We start from the raw sequence: 10,038 nt of genomic DNA on the forward strand, positions 1-10,038 counted from the left end.
CATTCAAAAGATGGTGGTTATTTTTTTAGAAAATTATTTGGACCCAATTAGAATTTGAGCCCATTAGAGTTAATTAAAAAAAAATAGAAACCATGGCCTTACCTTTTCAAATTAAAACAAACTAATTTCCTAAATCTAATCAATTTGAATAATAAATGGAGTATTAATTAAAAAAAATGGGGAAAATTTAGTATAAAGGGGGCGCTTATTCCTTATTTTTAGGCTAGATTTTTTGTTTTATTTTCATAATAATAAGTTAAAAAAAATGGTGAAAATTTAGTATAATGGGGACGCTTATTATCCTTATTTTTAGGCAAGATTTTTTGTTTTATTTTCATAATAATAAGCCAACATAAAAAAAAAAAAGGTGTAAATAAGGATGACTTTTTCAACTATAAAAGTTACCACTAATATTGTAACATTATATTAATTATTTCTATTATTAAAAAATTACATTAATTATTATTATACTAATTATTATTATTATTATTAATTAACCATTGTTAATTATTATTATATTAATTATTATTATTACATTTAATTGCACTATCATTATATTATATTATTAACCATTTTGTACTATACTTACGGTAAAATCAAATATGCTTTGAATAAATACAATTTTATTTTTTTTTTTATTTTTTTATCATATATAAATAATCATTTTACTATTATTATCCATTAAAATTTATTATTATTTGGTTATTATTATTAAAATTAATAGTTTCATGAGTAGTAAAAATTATTTACTTAATTAATATAACATAGGTTTTATATATTTTTTTTTTATTATTAACATTTAGGAATAATTGACTAAGTCAACTAGCCCTGTTCATCTTCTTCTCCAAACGGCACACCACCTTCATCAACCTCAAACCCTAATCTAACTTCGAACCAATTCTAAGCAAAAACAGAAAAGGAATTAAACACAATTTTTAATTGAATCAAAAGAAAATATTTTTACAATCAATATTCAATCAATGTCCAAATCAAGTCTTACAAGAACAAATTCGAAATTTTTAAACCATAAATCTCTAAATACAGAAACAATTGAAATCACAGTAATTACTTTCATCAATTTCTGAATCAAAGCTCTTAAAGGATTATTTCCTAATCCAATAATCTAAAAACTCTATAAAACGAAAACCTAAACAACCGAAAAAGGGACCGAAAATCTGACAAAAAATAAATGAAATAGAAAGAGTAGAAGAAGGATCAAAGCCTTTGCGATTGATACCGCGAACACGAAATTGAAACTTCAAGCATCCGCCGCCGCTCTCGATTTGGGTTTCATACCTGAAACTCCAAATCGTCCTCGATCCTCATCTTCCTATTGTTACGCCGCCACCTTCGTCTTGCATCCGAAAAGAGAGAAGAAGGGATTAGAGAAGGAACTCACAAGGACCGGAAACGGAGTTGTTCAAAGATTCACGGCATATAAGGTAACCTCCTAAAACTTAGCTTTATGGATGCGTTTTTATGAGGACTGATTATTGATGATGTTCCATTAGGGGTTTCTGGGGGATTTAGGGTTTAAAGGGTTTGAATATGTTTGAAAATCTGGGTTGGGTTGAAGCTTGTTGTTGTGTGTGCGTTGATGGAAAAAAAAACGAGAGAGAGAATGGGAAATAGAAAGAGAAAAGATCGTTAATAAAATGGAAAACAAATAAAACACTCCTCTGCGTTCCTATGTGTGCACTTTGTCGTACTCCCTCAGTCAATATATAATCATAGCCTTCCGTTTTGTATACCTCGATCTAACGCCCTAGGATTAAATCTCGGGAGCTCTTTGATCAAATCAACGCTCTAGATCAATCGTCCCCACCATAATCTCCCTGGTCCAGCCTACACTGGATCCATGGGATGTACACTAATTAGAAATGGGCCTTGCCCAATGCTATTCGTACCCCTGTTTTACTATTTATTTACAAAAGTTATGTAATTCGTACCCCCTATGCTTATTGGGTCCAGATTTACATCAGGGCTTCCTTATACAATTTGCACTCTGATTTTTACTATCATAGGATAAAATGCACCCCCTAACTTATTAGTTTCAAATTGACATTTGGACCTAATTATTTTTTTTAACCAAATATTTATTTCAATATTATTATCTCCTCTATTTAATTAATATACTATTTCATTAATATATAATTTTTATTTTTATTTAACTTTTACAAATTACTAATATCTAATTTATTTACTATGATTCATAGGAGATAATATTTAAAATATATCTATTTTTAACTTAAACTTTCTATTGGAATACATTCTTAATACATATTTTACTAAATTTTAATTCAATTATTATAGATACATCCAATTAAAAATCTCAAAACATCTAAAACTTTTTACTAATACCAAATCAATACTAAGTTCATAAAAAAGGATTGTACAATTGTTTTTTACTAAACTTCGAACTACGCCCACAATTACTTTATTTTCTAAACCGGACGAAATTCAAAGGAGAATCTGAAAGTAATTATACAATCCTATAAAAAACACAAACCAAACCCGAACTACGAATTGGGACTCTGATTCTCCATAAGGAGATACGTAGGCATTCAATCGAAAATTGAAGTGAGTCCCCTAATAAATAAATAAATCATGTTTCTTTTATAAATATGAAAATGATGCTTCCGAAACCTTAGAAAAAAACCTAGATCTAGAGAGGGTACCCTTGAGTACAAGGGAAATAAAGGGTGCCTAACACCTTCCCTTTATTTAATTAACTCGCGAACTTAGAATCTCTGAAAATATAGGGTTATCCATTTAATTCCCTTCTCTTAAGATAAAAATAATGGTGGCGACTCTAAAAATTTTAAGCCGGTTGCTACAATAGTAGCAGAGCTAAGAATGGCAGAGATCCATTGACAGAATTTTTCATTGAAGCCATAACAATTAAGAGTTTTTATGATAAACTTCCAAACTAAGAGTATCAAAAGCATTTGCAATATCAATTTTTAAAGCAACATTGCCACTAAAGCACTTGTTGTTAAGGATGTTAATAGCTTCAGAGGTAAAAGTTTTTTGTTTGATTATAAAGTTTTGTAAATCTGTTTTTAAAAACTGTTGTAGTTTTGTAAAAGACACGGAAAAACACTTTTCATTAACTACATAATCGTAATATTCCTCCATTTGAAAAGAGTAAGATACATATTATTACTGCAGTTTTAAAAGAAATTTGGTGCATGCTTTATTCCCAATGACAAGTCTTCATAGTTTTTTTATAAAATAAAAAGACTTTAGATTTTCAAATAATAATGCAATAATATTCTTTTTTTTTTAAGAAGAATAATATCCGTTCATAAAAAAAGTAATATAGTATTATTATTCAAAAAAAATTAATGCAATAATATATTAAAAATCAAATTGTATTATGTAGTGAAAAATATTTGCTAAATTATGTTTATCTTTTTTCTTTAACATAATGAATAATTTATTAAAAATATATGTAATCATAATCAAATTAAAAAATCAAGGCTTAATTATAAAACATATTTTAAAAACATACTTATTAAACAAGTTTTTTAATTTTTTCATCTCTAAAATAGTTTTCAAAAACACAATCACCAAACATGTTTTTTTTTTTATTTTCTTAAAAAAAATTTTAAAACAGCTTCTTAAACTAATTTTAAAAATTAAAAACGAATACTCTTTCAAACGAACCCTTATTGTGAGACGGAGGGAGTAATTTTTGTATATATGTTATTTGTTGGAAAAATTGCAACACTGCAGCGTAGTTCTAGCTGTTTACGATAAAATATATTAGTATAAATGGGTTGATCTATATTACGCTTTTATAAATGGGCTGATCTATTAGTATTTGAGTTTAAAGGTAGTGCACTGACAGTGTAAACTAATTTTACACATACAACCAATCAAAATTCTTACACTTCTCATGTCATATTAATTTTTTTAAATGAAAATTGTGTTTTAATTAGATACATGGTTGTCATTGATTGATAGTGTAAAAATATTTTACACTGTCAATGCATATCATTTTTTTCTCTTAGTATTTTTACATAGTAATATATATTGTTTAATTTTATTCCTAATACAATATTAACATTTTAACAAAATTAATATTATTTTTAATTAACTTTAAAATTAAAGGGATTGTGAATTAAATTATTAGATTTAAATTATTATATGATCAAATTTTAAAATTAATTGCTTAATTTTTTTAGTAAGGATATATTTTTATTATTAGTCTCGGACCTCACCAATATTAAATTTCAAGCTAAATAAATATATTTTTATATATTGGTGTAATTCTATATTAAAGTTCAAGCTAAATAAATACAGTACATTTTTATGTATTGGTGTAATTCTAGAGACAACGAAACCATAAATTTTCTACATTGTTTATTAGAGAAAAGCACGAGGGGTTTTCTTTTTGAAAAGGATGGGAACTCAAACTCCTCCGTCCATTACACATTCTTTTGCATAAGATCTACAAACATTTTAGGAGGTACAACAATTAAATTGTTCACACCTGCTATCAAGGAAGATGTGTTGTGTATCAAAAAAAGTCATGTCGACTATGGATAGGGACTTGCGGGTTGCAAATTCGGTGGAGAAGAAATCGCAGAGGGTTTCAGAACAAATGTCGTTGCCTATATCTCTGGTTAGAGCGGTGGAAATCCTGGCATCAAAATCAGAGATTTCAAAGGTGAAATACGGAACTTTACTTTTTGGGTAGATTCATCTGAAAAACTCGGCGGTAACTATGATTGTGGCACTTGATCAGGATGACAATCAGGAGATTTACACATAAGAGGTTTTACCTTCTCCCGTAATTCACCCGTAAACAGAGCGTATACCAGCGGAAAATATTCAACATCCAGGGGTAGAAAAGGACATTATACTCGTTAGACAGAAGTGGTTATACAAAACTGCGTGAGAACTCCCACTTGTCTTTAAAATAAATTTAAAAAAACAAGAAAAATTTGATTTAATGCTATCAACTATATGACAATTTAACATGTCATTCCCAATTAAACATGGCACCCCCAAACACTATCCAAAAAACCATACTAAAATGTAAAATTCACAAATCATTCCCAAATTTAAGTGACATCTCTGTATTTTTCAAATTTATAAGCGATACCGGAAATTTGGAGACTTTATCGGGAATTTCATTAAAACAGTAAGAATTTACTTTATTTTTGCGAAATTTAAGGTATATTTTAACCGGGAATTTCAAATTTCCAGTTAATCGCCGCTGAGAATTTGAAAATCTCCGGTAGTTTTAGAAAAACATATATCAAGATTTTTGAAATTTACGGTAGTTTTGAAAATACCGGAAATTTCAAAATTTTCAATATTTTGCAATAAACATATACCGGGAATTATGAAATTTACGGTAGTTATAATTTTTTTTAAGTAATACCGGAAATTTCAAAACTTCCGGTAATTTATAGTTTTTCTAATTTTTCCTTTTTTTCATTTGTTTCAGTGAGGACCAGAGGCAGAGATGGAACTGTAGCAGGCAGTACCGCTGATAGAGCAACAACAACTCGTGCTAGAGATGTGGAGGCACAAGCTTTAGAGCTTAGAGCTGGACGCCGTCCTCCGACTGGTTCTCATCGGAAATAGTTGGCAGAGCAGGCGGCGTAGTTTCGCCCACCATGTCATCAGAGACATGCAGCTACTCAGGAGCTTGTTATTGGGGAGCCTCATGTTGAGGAGCCTATTGTTGAGGAGCCTGCTTTTGAGGAGCGTGATGTTGAGGAAGTTGTTGTTGAGGAGGTTGTAGTTGAGCAGTTGGTGGAGGCTCATCTTGAGGAGGTTGTTTTTACTGAGGTTGTGGATGAGGTGTCTCCGACGGATACAAACACCACTGCCAGGGCGTCTACTGAGTTCACTTTCTTTTTCAATAAAGTGACAAAGCAGGTATGAATTTTCGAACTCAAACTCCTAATGTGTGCATGAAATTTAGGTTGTTAGTAAATTCTTAACAGAAGTTCTTTATGGTGCACTATTTTATTGGATCGGTTTAGCCTTAACCATTGTGAGGAAAGCCTTCCATTGTTTACTATATGCAGGAGACCATCAATTGTTTTGACTTGTTTGTATCATGCTAAACCGGTTGTTGCATCGTTTGTGGAAATCTGTGAAAGTGATTTAGGCACTTGTTTGAATCTGAGAGTTTCTTTAAGCCAATTCCAACGGAAAACTTATTTTCTTCTGTGAGAGTGTGATCCTTTGCTAACCATTCTTTGAGACTGAGGTCAAGATAAGCATCATAATATGCACCAAGGAAAATACCTGGTGAGTTTTGATCTCAATAAAAAGTTTTGTTTCGAACCATCAACCAAAAAAAATTTGGTGATGTGTCTTCTCTTTGACCTTTCTTAGAAAGTAGGGGAGCATTCACATAATCTAAATACAGGTTGATCTCCAAGTTGGGGAGAATCACAATCCAAAGAAAAGTAAGTAAAAGTGGTAATCGGTGAAGGACAAAAGAAATTCGTAGCTCGAAAAAAAATATATTTATGAAAAAAAGAAGAACAGCGTTTGAATCTAACAGTTGTTGAAAAAAGAGAAAAAGAAAAAAACCGAGCTACGAATGAGAAAAGATGACCAGGTGAGAAAGCGAAAGTTATAGAGAAGGAGGAATGAGTTATGATTCGGATGCTTCCCTATTTTAGGAACAACCCTTGATTATCTTCTTTTCTTTGAATCTAAACCGCATTACAACCCTAAAAAGACCTTCTGATTCTCAGATTCCACATGACTTGATGCTAACAATTTGGTGAACGTATGATATGGATCCTTGTTGATTTAATTGATTGGATGAGTGTTTAACCCCTCTTTTATTCATCATACTTTTTGATGAGAGTAATTAGTGCTGATTCAATTACAATTGTGTAGTGTTTTGAACTTCTGGAGGTAATTTGCTTTCAAAATTTGTTTCATGTGTATGTTCTGAGTTTGCAGGAAGAGGAGGAGTATTTTGACTTGGTTGCTAAATTGAACCACTTGAGAAACCTTTTTGAAAAACTTGTTGCATGACTGTTGGTATGTTTTGTTGGAGGTAAGTAATTTTGTTTAGGGACAAACAAAGCTCTAAGTTGGGGAGAGTTTGTTAGGAGTAAATTAATGGTAAATTCATGTGTTAATATAAGTGATTTCTTCTCTAAACTAATGCAAATTGTGATAGATCCATAGGTTTTTAGTGAGAATTGAATTGAAAAGGTTTAGTTCATGTGTAAAGCAAATCGAATCACTTGTGGGTACTGTTGATGCAGGTTTAGAGCTGAACTGGAGCTTTAGGAAAACATGAAGAGGAAAGGAAGCTGGAGGTCTCAAAGGCAAAGCAAAAAGATGAAGTTTGACAAGGGCGCGCCGCGGGAGTTCTAGCCAGCGCCGCGCCAAAGTCTCTGTTTCTGGTCGCGCCGCGCTCATCCGTTGCCGCGCCGCGGCCTCGGCGTTAAAAGCCCAAAATTTATAAATAGAAGCCCTAGCTTCCAAGTGAAAGACAGATCTTTTGTGAGCGAAATTAGGAGAGCATTCTGAGTTTGCAGTCAAGAACAACAATTGAAGGCCAATTCTTTACCAATCGAAGACATTCCATTGATGAAGATGAATCCCTCCATTAATTCTTGTGTGTTCTTCATGTCTATGGAGAGCTAAATTCCTCTTGTTGAGTTTAAGGTAGTAGTTAACCTATGAATATACAATGCCATTAATTATTTCCTATGAACAATTGTTTGAGTTTATTATCAATAAGAAACCTTGTTTTTACTTTACACCATTGTTGAATCTTTGATCGAAAGAAAGGATTTTAACTTTTGCCCTAGGTTACTATATTGATTCAATCTCAATTTGCAGAGATGGAATTGTGATTGAGTTTTCATAATTATCGTTCCTTATTACTATTATCGATATTGATATTTGGAGAGATCGAATCTCATACCGGTAAAAGTTTATCTAATTTGATTTGCAGACATGGAATCATATTTGAGGATAAGTGAAGATAGTAATTCAAATGATTGTTCAATTGTGAATTAATTGATAAGTTGTATAGGAATAGGTTGATGAACCCTAAATCTCAACATATCCCCTTAATCGTTAACAAACGTTCATTATTTGCATTTAAATTATTGTTTAAATTTGATAGTATCATAATCATAAAACAAATCCAATTACTTTTTCTAACTCAAAATAATTAACTATAGAACGGCAGTGATATTAACCAATCCCTGTGGATACGATATATTACCGAAAATATTTACCCACAAATACTTTCAACAAATTGGCGCCGTTGCCGGGGATTGGTGTCAATATTGCACGCATTGCAATAGTTTTTTATTTTGAGTTATTTCCTTATTTTTAGTTATATTATTTTTAGTTATTTACTTATTTTTAGATTTTTTTGTTTATTTACTTAATTTTAGATTTTTTGTTTAGTTCCTTAATTTTAGATTTTTTGTTTAGTTCCTTTATTTTAGATTTTTAGTTTAGTTCCTTTATTTTAGATTTTTTTCCTTTATTTTAGATTTTTAGTTAGTTACTTTATTTTAGATTTTGTTATTGCAATAGTCTTTTAATTTTGATTTTTTTATTATTATTTTTTATCTTGTTATTTCACCTGTTTGCTAGTGTTTTTAGATGTTTGTTTGTCGGAATGTGGGACCCAAATATAAATGTTGTGATTCATGCTCAAAACGAGATCCTAACTCAACAAATGGAGTACCTCCTTCAAAGTGTGTCACAGTTCACACCTCAAGTTAATGAGTTTCATGATATCGGATGGTGCACACCGGAAGATGCGATGGAGTATCATATGGTTAACCATGAATACCAACCACAAGGGTTTTCACACTATAATCAAGGTTATCAAAGAGGACTCACTGAGTTAGAGGAAACCATGAATCAATTCATGCAATTCTCTTTAGCCATTCAACAAAACCGGGAAACGCAAGATGTTCAACTTACCAAATTCTTCACCGAGCAAAACGTAAGTCAAGTCTCAACTTTTCAAAACCCTATGACTTGTGTAGAAACCTGCAATGCTACTTCTATAAGGAGTGTAAAAGTGATTGCTGAGGAAGTTGAAAACAACGATGATGACAAGGAAGATGTTGCTGAAAAGGATAATATAGAGCATATAAACATCAAGAAAAATATAGAAAGTGAGTATGAGCCCTCAATGAAGCTACCTTATCCAAGACCTCCTAAAAAAGTAGATGATGTGTTAGTCGAAGGAACAAAAAAGGAGGATATAATCAAAGAAGTCATGAATGAGTTAGAAACTTCAAAAGCTGAAACTTTTTCAAAAGAGAATATGATAGACTTAGAGTTGAAGAGGAGTAGTAATGCTAAGGAGCATAAACGCTCATTGGAATTACTCCCTCTACAAGTTCCTAATAAAGAAGGGAATGAGAGTCACTGCTTTTGGCCAATGGAAATGTTTAGCCGTTTGCAAATCACCATCCCATCTTTAGAAGGTTTAAAGTTAAAGCCAAAATTTGTCAAATTCATCAAGGATAAGTTCTCACTGACGAAGAAATTAACGGATAAGGAGGTTATCTCTCTTGAGGAGAGGAAAAAACAAATGAAGGAAGAGAGATCGCGAATTGAAGTGGTAAGAATTAAGGATGAAGAAACCAAACAAGCAAACTTTAAATACTTTTGGGGCTTCACATTGGTAAGAAAAGTACCAAGAAAAAGAGACAATGGTTGATGATTGAACCATGATCCGTCAAGCCATGTGACGTTAAACGAGGCACTTCGTGGGAGGTAACCCACACTGCTAATGTTTTATTTTGTTTTGCTTATTTTTATTTCAGGAAATAATAAGGGGACCTTTCCGGTGAAAGCTAGGAAGAAGCAATTGATATGGCAATACCCTTTGTGAGTCAACCCTCCCGGGCTTGTTCTGAAACATTGAGGTCAATGTTTAGTTCAAGTTTGGGGGTGGATTTACTCTTTTGCATTTTTCAATTTTTCAATTTTTTGTTTATTGTTTCTTTTATCCCCAGTTTAGAATGAGTAGTTTCTACAGCATAATGAAAATCTCAAGTAAAG

This window comes from Vicia villosa, linkage group LG3 (genome assembly GCF_029867415.1).
Source record: "Vicia villosa cultivar HV-30 ecotype Madison, WI linkage group LG3, Vvil1.0, whole genome shotgun sequence".
NCBI lineage: Eukaryota > Viridiplantae > Streptophyta > Magnoliopsida > Fabales > Fabaceae > Vicia > Vicia villosa.